Below are 15802 nucleotides of genomic sequence, written 5' to 3'. Positions count from 1 at the left end.
CTAAAGAGTAGAAGGCGGAGTAGAATGCACCTGATTGACTGTTGAACTGTTGTCTGGGGTGTGATGGAACCACTCTGAAATTTTTATCTAGGATTTTTTCCCTGGACACTGTCTCCAGAACTCACAGCACTAGCCTCCCTCCTCCCTCTTGAGAGTGAACTTGTAGAGGACCTTAAAAGTGGGGAATTTCCCTTGGTCTTTGGCAGATTTGCTCTCTTCTATTTTTTTCAAATCAATCTGATTACATTTCAATTAATTTCATCGTCATTTTCAAATGAATTTGTTTTTGTGTTTTCTTACTTTTTTACATTGCCTTTTTTATTTCTTTTTGTTTGCAGATTGCATTATTTCTAATTATGAAACTCCCTGTTTTCTTCTTTTGCCTCTCCTTTGCTCTGAATGCCCCTTGCTTTCCCTTCTCTTTACATACTTGGTCTTTTAGGTCTGGTATTAGATAAAAACTTTTGACTTTTAAAATTAAACATATAAAATACTAAAGGGAATTTCAGGCAGCCCCTTCATCGATTGGCCTTTTATTGTGTGATTCACATTTTTGTTCCACCCACTCCAGCAAACCGTATTTGTAATGGTCAGCCTACGTCACCCATTGGTCCTCTTTACTGGCAGTGGGGGCATTTTGCTCATTGATTATGTGTCCGCACCTGAAAAGATAATGCAGATATGTGAAGTAGTCCATTCTTCCAGCCACCTCCCCAACACCACTGATCAACATTCCAGGAGCATCATATGTGTGGACAGTGAGGCTGGGAGCAGATTTGAATTTCCCTCAAAAGGCAGTGATTGTACCTTTGAGAACGGCGCTCCCACAAACAGCTTTTGAGGCATCCTTTGGCCAAGAGCTGTCCAAGTTATGTAGAATTAGTCCCAGTGCCTGGGCTCAGCTAATCCACTGCAGATTAGTGGTTTACTATTTTTCTCCTTTTAAAGTATCAGATTCTATTTGCCTTCTTTTGCTGTAATGTTACCTCATAACAATTTTGGTGGCAGTTATCTCCCTCTTCTTAGTCTTCGCACCCGAGAGTGAGGGAAGAGGGGGAGTGAAAACGAGAAGCTTGGTGTCCTGCCATCACCGGCAGTAACTGCCCACACTAATCTTTTTGTGGCCCGTCTCAGCACATAGCCAACTGCGTCACGGGTCAATGCATTCTCTTCCACAGTGATCATTTTAAAAATTGATTTCCTGGTGCGGGGCACTAATCACAAGCCAAGCTGCATTTGAAGTGTCTCGGCTATGCTGTGACCCCTTGAGTGGTGAAGGTATTGCAGGCATGGTGTCAATTGTTTTGCCTCATAACAAACACCCTTTGGTGAAATGTTTGGAGGTGTCTGCAGCTGGAAGCACATAAGCCAAGCCTGGCTGATAGATGATGCCCTGTTGATTTTAAAGCTTCACTGGTATGATGCGTCTTTCAATTATAACACATTACATAATAAAAGAAAAATAGAAGCACACACTCCACAGACCGCATGTTAGCATTACGCAGTGCCATGTACATAGCTACTCCTGATAGACTTCGGGAAGCTTCTGGATGGATGACATTGTGCAACCCTCACTTCTCACCTGGCAGCAACAGCAAAGAATTCAACAGAATGCCATGTGATGTGCTATCAGCAGTTTCAATTAAAAAACCAAACAGTAGGGCCCCCGCGCCTGCCAGTGAAATGGGATAGTGCAGATCTGTTCACAAGCTTGTAATGTAATCTGTCAATGTGCAGTTATGTTATGTTATGTTAAAAGTTTTTTAAAGCGCACAGCGTCCCGGCTTTACCAGATCTCATAGCACATACAGTACAGAACGAAAGAAGCAAGTAATTAAACCCATAGACTATACTGAAGGGAAAAGGAATGTTTTGATGGCTTTTCGGAAAACGAACAAGTCATCCATGCCCCGGATATGTAGCGGTAGAGAATTCCAGGGCTTAGCAGCCAAATAACGAAACAAGCGGCCTCCTACCCGGCAGAGTTTGAACCGCGGGACAGTCACCATGTGCTGTCCCAGCGAGCGCAACTGTCGGTGGGGAACATACGGGCTCAAAAGATCACCCAGAAGCGCCGGGCTGCCAAATTTTAGAATCTTAAAAGAAAGGCAAAGGGCTTTAAACTGGATCCGCTTATCAATCGGAAGCCAATGCAGCCCTTGAATGGTGGCCCTAACCGGGCAATAGCGAGGGAGACCTACCAGAGTTCTGGCTGCAGAGTTTTGAACTCGTTGTAGTCGCCGTATCTCTGCTTTATTAGCACCCAAAAGCATAGAGCTAGCATAATCTAGATGGGAAAGTATAGTAGACTGCATAATAAGCTTCCGTACTGCTGGGTCAAAACATTTCAAAAGAGGTTTAAGGCCCCTTAACAAGCCTGTGCAGGTGGCGGTGACTCTCTTTGTATGGGTCTGGAAGCTAAGCGTGGAACCATCCAGACCCCAAGATTCTTTACCACTGTCTTAGGCATGGGCATAGCACCTAGAGGTGCTGGCCACCAGTGTTCATTCCAGAGAGTAGCGTTCTTACCCACCAGTAAAACCTCAGTTTCACTCGCGTTCAGTTGTGAACAATTGTTTGCCATCCATTGAGCCACTGCTGTCATCCCGTCTCTGAATCTCGTGGCCGAAATCGATGGTCCCTCAGCTAAGGTGATAACAAGCTGGGTATCGTCTGCATAGGAAACCATCGTAAGGTCCCATTTCTTAGCGACAGTGGCCAAAGGTTGAACATAGAGATTGAACAGCGACGGAATCAATGCTGAGCCTTGTGGGACCCCCTGTTCGATGGAATGGGATTGAGAGAGGAATGGGGGGGGCCGACACACGGAAAGATCTCTCAGTCAGGAATGACCTGAACCACTCTAGGGCTGTCCCGGTGACTCCAACTGCCTCCAGGCGATAGAGAAGGATGTCATGTGACACCGTGTCAAAGGCTGCGCTGAGGTTTAACAGAATCAGCGCTGCACTTTGACTGGCATCCAGAATGGTCCGGAGATGTTCTGAGGTGGCCAACAGGGCCTTCTCCGTGCTATGGCCCGCCCAAAAACGGTTCTGCGACGGGTCCAGAATATCATAGGAGCTCAGAAATTGGGATAGGATGTTATTGACGTGAGCTTCTGCAATCTTGGCCACCCAAGGAAGAAGAGAGATTGGTCTAAAATTCTCGGGTTTCGAGGGATCTAGCGTAGGCTTCTTGATAATGGGAGACACCCAGGCCTGTTTCCAGGCACCTGGAACGGTTGCCGTGGAAAAGGACAGGTTCAGTATTTGACACATCGGCTGCCAAAGAAGCGAAAGAGACTCAATACATTGGGGCGGCCTCATAGGATCAGAGGGAGAACCAGATTGGATTCTGCCACACAATTTGGAAATTTCCTCCTCAGAGATCTCCGGAATGGCTGATAGCGTAGGACAGGATTCATCCCTAGCGGCTGAGAAGGTGGCCTCAAGGGACACGTGTGGAAAAGATTGATAAATCTTTTGAACTTTTTCTACAAAAAAAGTCGCAATCTCCTCACAATATTGTGTGGAAACTATACTAGGCAAAGCCGCTTTATTACTCCTAAGCTCTTTAAAGATTTTAAATATGCATTTAGTCGGATTAGAGCTTAGCTTTATTTCCTTAGCATAGAAAGCTGCACGTGCAGCACAGATCACTTTGTGGTAAAGCTTGATTTTGGACAGATAGATTATTTTATCTCCACCTATGTAATCCCTTCTCCAAGCGCGTTCCGCTTTCTTGCAGACTTTCCTGAGGGCTCTCAATGAATCATTATACCAAGGACTCGAGTATGAAGTGCGTCCCTTGGTCCATTTGGCAGGAATAAAGGTGTCCAGACCCTTTGAGATCCAGTCGCAAAAAGCGGTGTACGCCACCTCAGGGTTTGAACTATATCTCCTAAGGGATTGGCTGTAAGAAAGGCGTGAAAGTCTTCAAGTTTAAATTTATGCCAAGGGCGTCTAAGGACCAAATTATCAGTATCTAGACTATAAGGGACTGTAATGGATAACCTTATTTCTATCAGAAAATGATCGGTCCATCCCATGGACTTGGGCGTTACTACATTCATGGCGGGGATGTTTGAAAAAACCGGATCAAGTATATGTCCGGCTATATGCGTAGTGTCGGACACTCGTTGCTCCAGCTGCAGAGCATCCAGGTCGGCTAATAGATTACATATGGCGCTATCATGAGTCAGGTCGAAAATCGTGAAATTGGCCGAACCCACCACAAGTGCGCTAGCCGTCTCCAACAGCGCCTCCATGAATCTAGTAGCCGTCCCTGGGGGGCGGTATATAAACAGTCCAGAGAAGGTGAAATGTGCGCTTATAGCTACCTTAAAACGGGCGCATTCACATTCCCTGATATCCTCCTTAATAAATGAACGGGGATACTGAGATTTATAAATTATCGCAATGCCCCCACCCCTGGAGTCTCTGTTTATGGTGCTGATGGAATAGCCCGGGGGAAGGGTGAAATTGGGTACGGCTGTCATATCGTCCTTGAGCCAAGTTTCACATACAAAAAGAATGTCCGGGGACTCCTCAGAGATAAAATCGTGAATTTCCATATGGTGCTTGACAAGTGATCTTACATTTAGTTGGAAAATTTTCAGCTGGGCTTTTTGGATTCTTTTCGCTGCTACACGAGCACGACCAGGGGCTGGTGTGTTGAAATTACAGATAGAACATTTAATTTCTGTTTCCCCCATACAAGAGGTTAGCTTACCACATACCCCGGCACCTGGATTCAGTGTTAAAAGGGTCTCTCTATCATAGCAGAGAGGGTCATTCAGTTTTTGGCCTGGGGTTTTGGCGAGAGGCGCCGTCCAGGCGCGGACGGGCGCAGACGGGCTTGCCTTCAGCGTGCCATCGGCGCGCCCGCCTGCTGCGCGGCCGAGTAATGATGGACATTTATGGGGCAGGAAGGGGGCGGGAGTGTCCCAACAACTGGTCCGCAACCCTGCAAATACCACCAAAATGGCAGCTTACCCCCGAAACTATCCCTGCGACAGCGCCTAATCAGCTGCAAGGGTTCAGGGTAGAGATGCGGTGAGTAGGCAACAGGGGAGATGGTGCAAATAACAGTTTTTAAAACAGAGTAATAAAAGTAAAATTACAATGCCTATCTTTCCCGGCTTCCGCCTCAGGAAAGTGCTCAGGATCTAGTTTGCACGCGAGAGTCCCAGCGCGATTTAAATATCAAGAGGGGGCGGGAGTGTCCCAACAACTGGTCCGCAACCCTGCAAATACCACCAAAATGGTGGCTTGCCCCCGAAACTATCCCTGCGACAGCGCCTAATCGTCTGCGAGGGTTCAGGGTAGAGATGTGGTGAGTAGGCAACAGGGGAGATGGTGCAAATAACAGTTTTTAAAACACACTAATAAAAGTAAAATTACAATGCCTATCTTTCCCGGCTTCCGCCTCAGGAAAGTGCTCAGGATCTAGTTTGCGCGCGAGAGTCCCAGCGCGATTTAAATATCAAGAGGGGGCGGGAGCGTCCCAACAACTGGTCTGCAACCCTGCAAATACCAACAAAATGGCAGCTTACCCCCGAAACTATCCCTGCAACAGCGCCTAATCGGCTGCGAGAGTTCAGGGTAGAGATGCGGTGAGTAGGCAACAGGGGAGATGGTGCAAATAACAGTTTTTAAAACACACTAATAAAAGTAAAATTACAATGCCTATCTTTCCCGGCTTCCGCCTCAGAAAAGTGCTCAGGATCTAGTTTTCGAACGTATATATAGAGTGTCTATATGAGAGTGGACGCTATATACATAGAAAGTGCCAGAGTGAATGGTCACGTGTGTTCATGCAAGCGCCAAGCTGAGAATGATTGGAGGTGTAGCAGTGTGAAAGTGCTTGTCCAAGAGCATGTGTGCAGGTGGCAGTTTGAGAGTATTGGGTGCCGCTTTCTGTGTGTATGTCACAGAATGGGTGAGACCCTCAGTGCCCAAGAAAGTAAATAGGCTGCTGATCCTAAGTATGTCAATGCATATATGTTTATTTATGGGTTGTGTACATTTATGTTCTTTTGTGCTCATGTGAAAATTCTGGTGTGGGTACGTGTGTGTTTAAGAGTGTGCACAAAAATGAGCAGAGCGTATTTTCATGCACACATTTGGCTGCATGCATATAATTATGTGCATCCAAGTCCATATCCTTTATATGTGAACTTGCGCCAGGGCTTTATGTTTGCATATGTCCATGCACCGGTGTCTACGTGCATCTTGTTTAGTGTATGCTTGATTTTAGGTCTGTTGTTAGCCAGTTCTTCACTGGTGGAGATTCATAGATGATGTCTGTGTGGTATGGAGAGGGTCTATGGAATCTGCCAGTCAATTTGTTGAGACTATAAACAATAACACTCTCAATTTGAATGTTACCGCTCATATGAGCGATAAATGTGTGCAATTCTTGGATGTGGAGTTATATATTGAGGGTTAAAACATACATACTAAACTCCACAGGAAAAGTACTGCTGGAAATTCTATACTCCATGCCAAACGTACCCATCCCAACCATCCTATCCGGAGTATCCCCTATGGGAAATTTCTGAGAATCCGGATAATCTGTAGTTCTGAAACAGATCTCAAAGTCTGCCAGTCAGAAGCTCTCAAACGTTTTGTTGCACGGGGTTACAAAACCAAAGATTTGAAATCAGCATTGATCTGGGATAATAGTCACAGTAGAGAGGAGTGTTTACAGGTTAATACCACAAACACCATTCCCACATCAACCACTCCCAGTAACACATCTGAACCTTTGCACTCAGTCAGATTGATAACTACTTACAGTCGCAAGGAGAAACAAATAAGGAAGATCATTTATAGGAATTGGTCTATAGCTTTGACAGACATGACCTTGTCTCAAACCTTGCCTGAACTTCCTTCTCTAACCTTTAGATGTGCCCCTTCGATGAGAGATGCACTCGTCAAAACCAGCCCAGAGGTTAGTGTCTCTAGCACTTGGTTATCTAAAAGGACAGGATTTTTTAAATGTAGCTCTTGCCGAGCGTGCAAATTTGGCAAAAACATAACGTAGTATACCACTGCATTTGAGTCTAAACCTATAAAGAACCAGGGCCATTATACCTGTAGGACTGATTTTGAGGTCTATCTATTGGAATGTACCGGTCATCTAAAATATGTTGGAAGTACAAAGCTCCAAGTCTTCAACAGGATACTTCAAGATCTTCGTGCAGTAGTAAATTCAGATCCTAGCTATCCTGTTGCTCGGCACCTTAAATTAGTCCATAATAACAAACTTAAAGACTTGACTATTCTGTATTAGGTTCAGTACCGACGTCAATCAGGGGGGGGTAACAGGGAGTAGAAACTCCGTCAGCTATAGTCCCAATTGATCCTGGTATTAGATACTAGGATGCCTAATGGCCTCAATATAGGAGAGGACTTGCACAATTTCCTATAGGCTGGTTATACAGTGGCTTTAGATATTTTTCTGTTCTAGACTGGCATTTTACTTCATTTTTAACTTGGTTTTAACCTAGATTTGCTTGGTTTTACCTGTTTATAAACAAGTTTTAAACTGATTTTGACCCCGTTGTTTTACCATGTACTGTATCTTATTGGGTATGAATAGTAAGCAATGATGACATTAATTGATTTACACTAGTCGTATGTTTACTATGCACTTGCACTTTATGTACATATGAATGGTACTAGTGTTAGAATTCAGCTGTGTTTTATTCCATATTTTGCACTCAGTCCTAAGTTTACTGTGCACTTGCACTTTATTCTTCATATGAACTGGTCATGCCGTAGGGTCCATGATTTCTTTTATGCTGCCAGCTATTACAGATTATAGTTGGCAGAACTGGAGGATTTGCACATTTTTGCACTTGCACTTTATTTTGTAGCACTTTTCCTTTGGGAGTAAGCAATAATGATATTAATACTGGGAAAAGGGTAGGATGTATGATCATTTTGATCAAGTAGAACTGTATATATATCACAGGATGGAACCTCACTTACCACTTGGTTGAGATTTAGATATTGTCTATGCATTTATATGTACTAATTTGGTTTCATCCAGTCAGTACAATTTTCTACTGTGTTCATCATCTAGTTTTAAATCCCCAGGCAATGACACTTTCTTTTATCAAATGAAGTATTGTGTTTTATTTTAGACCAAGTGCCTATCAAGTATGTTTTTATCTCTATTGCTTATGGGTCTGGTTGAATTTCGTCAACTGAAGATTTTGACACTATTTATGGGTTGTAACAGGTCCAGCGCGTCATGTGATCAAGATGGTGGAAACGCAGTCGAAACGCGTCAAGCTCGGCACTTGCCGTTACATTGTTTGATGCTGATATTTTCTTCAGCAATAAAGCACTGCACTGCACTTTGAAACATCATGCTGTGGTTCGTACCTAATTTTCGCCGTAGATAAGGTGATCCAGGATTGTGATATATATATATATATATATATCTATATATATATATATATATATATACATATATATATATATATATATATATATATATATATATATATATATATATATATATATATATATATATCCATATCCAACACAGTTGTCCTGTAGTGCGGGGCTTCAACACTGTGGTGGTCCTGCGCGGGTACCGGCTTCCCACGTAATTACAAACAGCGTATTGTCTCCTTCTCGAAAAAACAGCGCAGGACACTCCAAGATGCTTAATGTTTTTTAATGCATTTTCAAAAGCCTCCTACTGATGTGTTTCGCCAATTACGGCTTGGTCACGGTAAAGCAAGCGTTGTTCTACCTCCATTTACATACTAGTGTAATTAACATAGAAAGTGGACCATGTCTGTGCTTGTAACAAGTTAGTAGGCGCCATCTTGTAATGGTGTTTCATATTATTTACTATTCAATGTACATATTGCATACGCAACTCATGTTATAACAATATGATAAATTCAATTATATACAGAAAAAATAACTAGTAATACTCCAATATAAAGTGCCAATGCAGATAATACATCTATGATTAATCCTTCAATTTTCGCTGTAACTAAATATAATAGAACCAGCTCAAATGCACATGAAATTCTATCGCAATTAATTACATACAAAGAAATTCATCCTTGGTAGTCAAAATACAGAGTGCCAGTGCAGTAATGAATACATTTGCTAATCGCCACTCGACATCATTCCACCTTATTAGCAGTGAATGCATTTGTATAAAATCATTCAGTTGCTGCGACATCCCTTATGATTTACACAGCTCAAAACAAATAGTTTTATCAATATAACTTATTCTATGCCAGCTGTTATTCCCTGATTACTGTCTTTCACTGTGCATATGGGTAATGAGTCTTGCCCAAATGGGCACACCATAAGATATCTCCAGTCTTCATGTATGCATCAAAGTCCAGCCCAAGTGGGCGTATAGGCGTAAAACACACAAAAGCATGGAACGCATGTCACTTATCTCCATTGAAGGTATTTACATCTTTGTGCCTTAGTCTTTCTTGTTATAGTTGTCTCAAGTGTATGCATGGTCCTATTTACAACAAAGAAAAAATGATGTGTTGAAAAAATATATAAAAAAATCTAACAGTCCTATCTACAATTAAAAACAAGTTCATTTTCAATTAATTTAGTATGAAAAGATTACTGTATGTCACAATCTCACACCTAGTGCCTTTTATACTCTGCTGTAATAGCAAGTATATTAAATTAACCTTGGTGCATAGCTAATTCTTCACTGGAGTTCAAACCTACAGGGTGAAATGTTTCAAAATCTATGATGTATTTATATTCTAGAATTCTTAATTGGCACTCTCTATCACCTCCCCTCTCCTGTGGTGCTGCCGCATCTAAGATTATAATTGATGAAAGTCTGTCATTCTGGCCATGAACTGCTTTAAAATGACGAGCCACAGGATATTGCTCATTATTGTGGCGAATTGCTCTTTTATGTTCTAACACTCTCTTTCTTGCTCTGTGTATCATACTGCCTATGTAAACATTTTTACAAGGGCATATTAGGCAGTATACACAGTACTCTGTGTTGCAATCAAAGGTCCCCTTGATCACAAAATATCTGTTGCTATTGGGTACTTTTATTTTTTCACAATTGCTGCTGCCCACACAGGCCTTGCAGCGCATACAACATGCAAATCCCATTGGATTTTGACGAGGGTTAATTGGTGCTAAAGATGTTATTGAATTCCAACTAAATTCATCTTTCAGCAATCTCCCTTTCCTGAACATTATTTGTGGTGTTTCATTCAAACATTTTTCAAAACAGCCAATTTTGGTTTAGTATCTTACTTATTTTGTATGCTTGGTTGGAGTAAGCATTCTCATCTTGTTTAGAGTTTAATAGTTCAGATCTTTCAAGTTTGTCAACTTTATCCACCGCCTTTAGAATAACTTTTTGTGTATATCCTCGCGGCGGCAAATCTTTTACACATTACTAACTTCTCTTTCCGGAATTCTTCATTGGTACTGCTATTCCTTTTAGCTTGTATAAGCTCCTTGTAGGGTATACGTTGGATCAAGCTGTAAGGGTGTGCACTTGAGGCATATAGCAGGCTGGTGCCTACCATAGCTTTTCTGTGAAGTTTAGCAACCATCGGGTTACCTTGTGCTTCTACCGCCACATCAAGGACAACGATCTTATTTTTGCTGATATTAGATGTCAGTTCTAAGTTCCCGATGTTGTTGTTTAATGGTGATATAAATGTTTTGACACTCAATTCACCACCCTTCTAGATTAAAAAGATATCGTTGATGAATCTGGTCCATAGTACAATGTGTTCCCCATATATGTCATAGCCACTGGACACCTGCTCCTCCCACCAGCCCATGAAAAGATTCGTGTAACTAGGAGCGAAGCAGGTGTCCATTGCCATGCCTCGTGTCTGCTTATACAGCTTGTATTCAACAAAGGGGAAGAGGCACAACTGGAATTTACCTTATGTGCCACAATTGGCGAGTTTTACTGCTCATCCATGGAAGCGGAAGGTCCAGTCCTGGTGTTCGCCAGGTTTACCAGATACAAGAGGGGTACCAGACTGTTCCTAAAGGAGTGCTGATTAGTGGACTAGGACAGGTTAGGGATGTGGTAGGACACAGTGAGGTTCCTACACGCGGGCATCCATTTTGTTGGATATAGTGGCCTCACACACCCTTGCGAGTGTCATGCTTCATCATCGGCAATGCTCCTCGTTGGGTCGGCGGTGCAATACCCAACGGGCAACACCTCAAAGAGGGGCTCTTTGGTGGAGATCTTTTTCCAACTGCCGTATCGGTGAAGTGCGGGTGTGGGGCCAGAGGAGTGTAGACGTGAAAGTGATTTAAAATGGGGGCAAGGATACCAGGATCAATTTTATTCTGGAGGTCCCTTGGCTCCAATTAAAATATAAAACAAGGATTAGCCTTATAGGGAAGTCATGTACCCTAGTGCAAGGCTAACCTGGTATGTGACTGGGTCAACATGTTTCTCGCCTATTTGTCTAGTTGACTGGCGATTCTTCGGGACCAGTGTCTAACTATGTTGTTTACGGGACAACTATCTACAGTATGGGTGTTCCACTTTTTTAAAAATAAAGGGAAATAGTGTACCTGTTTTGCGCTCTGTGTTCCTGGGTTGAGGAAAAAAAGAGAAAGCATATCACACAATGTAAACTAACCTGTAATCTAGTGGACAACCTAATAGCACTCAGTGTATCATGCTTGTGATCGTGTTACTAGCATGTGATTAAAACAATTAAAAATGTCATCCATGGTGAGCACAGTGCACAGCATGCTCATGTGGGGCAACATCGTTAAAAACAACAAAGCCACAGTATTCAGTTTAAAACATTAGTGGTTTAAGGGCACTCACCTATCGGATAATGGTGTGCTACAACAACAGTACCCGGCGGGTAGACCAGCGGGTGAACCTCACATTGGATGGGCTGGTTGATACACAATTCGCATTAGGCTCGTAACACAATAAGACAACAAACATGTTTAAAAACCCTGCATCAACAACGTGGTTGCCTTGCTGCTAAGTAAGTTGTAGTATCAGGAGGTTTAGTGGGGGTGTCACGGGCCCCATTCAGTTGGTTAAGTTCAAAAGACATTATATGCTCGCAGTGTTTTATGAGACAACAAAATGGTCTTAATATTAATCTAGCACGGGCCCTGGGAGCCCTCTGGGGAGTATTCAAAGTCCGTTCATGATCAGAGCAGTAGCCTCGTCATTCTTACATATAGACCCCGGCTTACCATTCTACTGGTATTTATTTATTTCAAAAGGTACCCGGGTGAACTGATACACAACATGTTTACAGGTGCCCTGCTGCGTCCGGGTTTTAGCGTCCCTTCTCCGCTTCACTAATAAAAGTAAAGTGCAGTAAAGTAGAGTAAAGTAAAATGCCGGTCACTCAGCTAAAAACCGTGACACGTGTGGAGGTTGTGTACTGCCGACCCATTCCCCTTGTTAACTGGTGCTCGTTTAACAGCGACGGACTGCGGGCCAGACACCATGAAACTCATGCATCGCCCCTGCCCAGCCAGTACAAGAAATTTGCTGTCAGAGCGAGCAGAGCATTGCCAGTCGATCTGCGGCGTCTATCTGCAGGGGGAGACTTACTTTCGTTATCCCGCGTCTCCTCGATCGGACCTACCCCTCACCGCCGGGACCGGGTAGATGAGTACTTCCTCGTCTGCTCATGTTTTGTAAGGGGCAGCCTCTGCGTCCCCGTACACGTGATCGCTTGTTCCGGGATCAGGGCGGGGCTAACCGGGAAGTGGAGGTCATGGTTTCATCTGGCGGCCATCTCTTAGTGGTGTTTTACACCGGGGGTCGTGTAACATCTAGTTAACTGGTTATGTCTTAGTTCAATGCGGGATATGGGCCATGCTGCCATGAAAATGGAGGTTTCAATTCCCGTTCTGGAACAAACGCATAGCGATTTTCAAGAAATCTGCGACCCGGGGTGTCTCGGGTAGGTCGGCCCTAAATCAGTTGCATTGTTAATAACTGGGCTACTTGGGGCTTGTCTAGTGCCTTTCGTGTATGTAAATAATCACCATAAGCGCCATACCCCCAGTGAACCAAAACCGAACCCCTGTCTCTAACCGTGCCCACTGGGTGCAGTCTAAAATACACCGATAGGTACCTAGACTCTCCAGAGTAAAAGAAATTGTTAGTCAAACAGTAATAAACCTTATTTATCAACATTTCTGTGTGACGCAGTGTCGTGATTGATCTAGCCCGCAGAAAATGGAGGATCGCTTGAATCACAAGATTGTGCCTAATTGATGTATATAAACTTGTCACATTTAGCGTGAGAAGTAAAAAATCTTGTTCCCATGTCAAACCATTGATAAAATTGATAATATTCAGGAAATGCATTTTATCACTCAGAAAGGCAGGGGGCGATTACAAAGGGTCTCAAATAGATGTCGATATATCTGGATGTCATTTCCAGTTGTGAGCCCATGGAAGACACTATTGCCGTGCCGGGTGGGGAGACTGGATTTTTATGCAGTTTCGAAAGCAGGTATAATATAGGGATTTTTGCATGTTTACACCTCAAACTGCAATCCTCCCACTCTAATAGTCCCCTATCCTTCAATTCACACAACATTTAATTGAATATTGCATTTGATGCCTGCACTTCAGTTTTGGATGGCAGTTGATAACAAGTTGCATCACTGAGTTGCCTTCCACCTACTTTTGAATAATCACTTTTCTCCCAGACCACAAAATTGTCCCCTGTGCAGATTGCCTAATTACAATAGATGGACCATTTTTCAAACTGTCTTAAGCTGTGGTCTGGGCTGTTGTAAGATTCCATTTCGCTTGATTATTCCTACAGTATCTTAACTTTTTTAAACCTTTAACGACACTTGTCTCAAATACCTCAATTGCATCACAATTTGGTACAAACGTAGATTGAGGTCTAAATCCACTAGAACTTGTATCCTCAACTCAAATGTCCAAGTTATCTAAATTTAAAAATGGGTCTTCATGATGTTCAACATTGTCATCCAATTCAGCTACAGTTTGTAACATTTCTAAATCAGAAATACATAATGTTTCAACCGGTGTAGTACTGTTCTGCACTTTGTTCCTATGTGCATGTAACTGAAACCTTTCCCTAAGTTTCAATTTACGCAGAAAAAAAATATATTGATACGTGTTTGTACATAATGCGTATTCCTAGTGGGGCAAAGTGAGAGACCCAGAGTCAGTAAGTTTATATCGGTTGATGTTAACTCACGTTTAGACAGATTCACCACAGTCATTTCATCCCTCCCTTGGCTCTGGTGACCATCAGTGTTGGCTTGCTAGAGTCTTCTGTTCCGTCTCTTTTTTGTTTCTCTTGACCCTCTGGTTCTGCCGCGAAGCCCGCGTCCTCGCCGAAAATCCTGCTCCATATTTTTATTTTGCGGATTTTGTTCTGCTTTATTTAACATTTGGAACTGTATTAGGAAGTTACTTCTGCTTTGATTGCTTGTTGAAGGCTATTGGCTCAATCTTTCCACCTAGACATCAGAGGTATTACTGTCTGATACTGCACTTTCTTCTGCTGCGGTGTTTCTTTCCTCAGCCTCCGTTAATGTTGTTCCTTGTTTCTTAGTAGATTGTTGTTCATTTGCATCTAAGAATAGATGATCGTACTTATTATCAAAAGTCAGATACCTTCCTGAGTGATACTGGTTAAAGTCCCTGATAAATTTCCTTTGTTTTTTGTTGGTTATGTCCTCTTCGATTTTAGACAAACGCCCCTGTGATTTGATCATAAATACATCCAGTTGCTCTTTGGATGTCAGCTTAGATAGTTCAGATAGTATTTTTTCTATCTCTTCCAGTATTTTTGTTCTGTATTTCAGGGCATAGTAAATTAGAATTTCAGGGCATAGTAAATTAGAATCGGCATCATTATTATGGAACATACTTTCGAATTGCCAGCCCATTGCTAGCATCTCCGGGTCGGGATTTTCATACGTCGCGATGGTGTAAATCTGTAAACCTCTGGGAACTCGCCCCACGTCAATGTACTTTTGTAGAGACTCTGCCTCCCACCATTTCGATATCTCTTTATGATGTAATTTTTTTAGCTTGTCAAACAACAGTTGAGCTTGTACTTCATTATTCATTAAGGAGTGTTCTTTAATGCCTTGGCCAGCTGCGGTTTCTCCTTGTGTTATTTCCGTGAAAAAGAGAAGATTTGACACTTCTTTTCTATTTGCTTCCATCAAGGAGGCCATTCTATTGCCTAATATTCAGATGTTATAAATGCACACATTTGCGTTTTCCTGCACCTTGGTGTAGTGTGAGTGTTTTGTATGTCTCATCCACTCCGCTACCATAAACCACCAGGGGTCCAGTGCTACTCCCGTTGAAGTTTTAATCCAGCCCACATAGGCGCGTCCCGGTGTCGAGGGATCCTCCGATCTCCCAGATTCCTGTCAGCTATTGCCGCAGTACCTGGATTTTGTTCCGGGTCTTACTTATGGCTAGTGCTGATTCATGCCTCGGTTTGCAACATCTACACTGGTAAATATATATATTTTTCACTGAAAAACCAAGGGTTAAAGTGCGTTACAGTTAGGTAAAATGTTTAGCTTAAACATATCGTTTCAAACAAACTGAACAACTGAATTTCGCTAGTTATAATTGTCTGAAGTAATTATAACTCATGCCTTGAGGTAACTATAATTCACAACCCCACCATGTACATCTTTGCCATCAATGATGTCATTGCAAATGTTGTAATGATATTATCAATGATGTCATAGAATGTTTTATCTGATGTAGTACGTGGGGTTATTAGCAGTGCATGGCG

The 15802-nt window shown here is 42.6% G+C and overlaps 1 protein-coding gene across 1 annotated transcript in view; it reads left to right on the top strand.

The window, feature by feature from the left end:
* MYO3A (myosin IIIA) overlaps positions 1-15802 on the top strand; it is an 869350-nt gene that overhangs the window by 621036 nt on the left and 232512 nt on the right. The window lies entirely within an intron of this gene.

Source organism: Lissotriton helveticus, chromosome 10 (genome assembly GCF_964261635.1).
Source record: "Lissotriton helveticus chromosome 10, aLisHel1.1, whole genome shotgun sequence".
Lineage (NCBI taxonomy): Eukaryota > Metazoa > Chordata > Amphibia > Caudata > Salamandridae > Lissotriton > Lissotriton helveticus.
The sequence above is the reverse complement of the archived record's forward strand: the minus strand, read 5'-3'. Positions and strand labels throughout refer to the sequence as shown.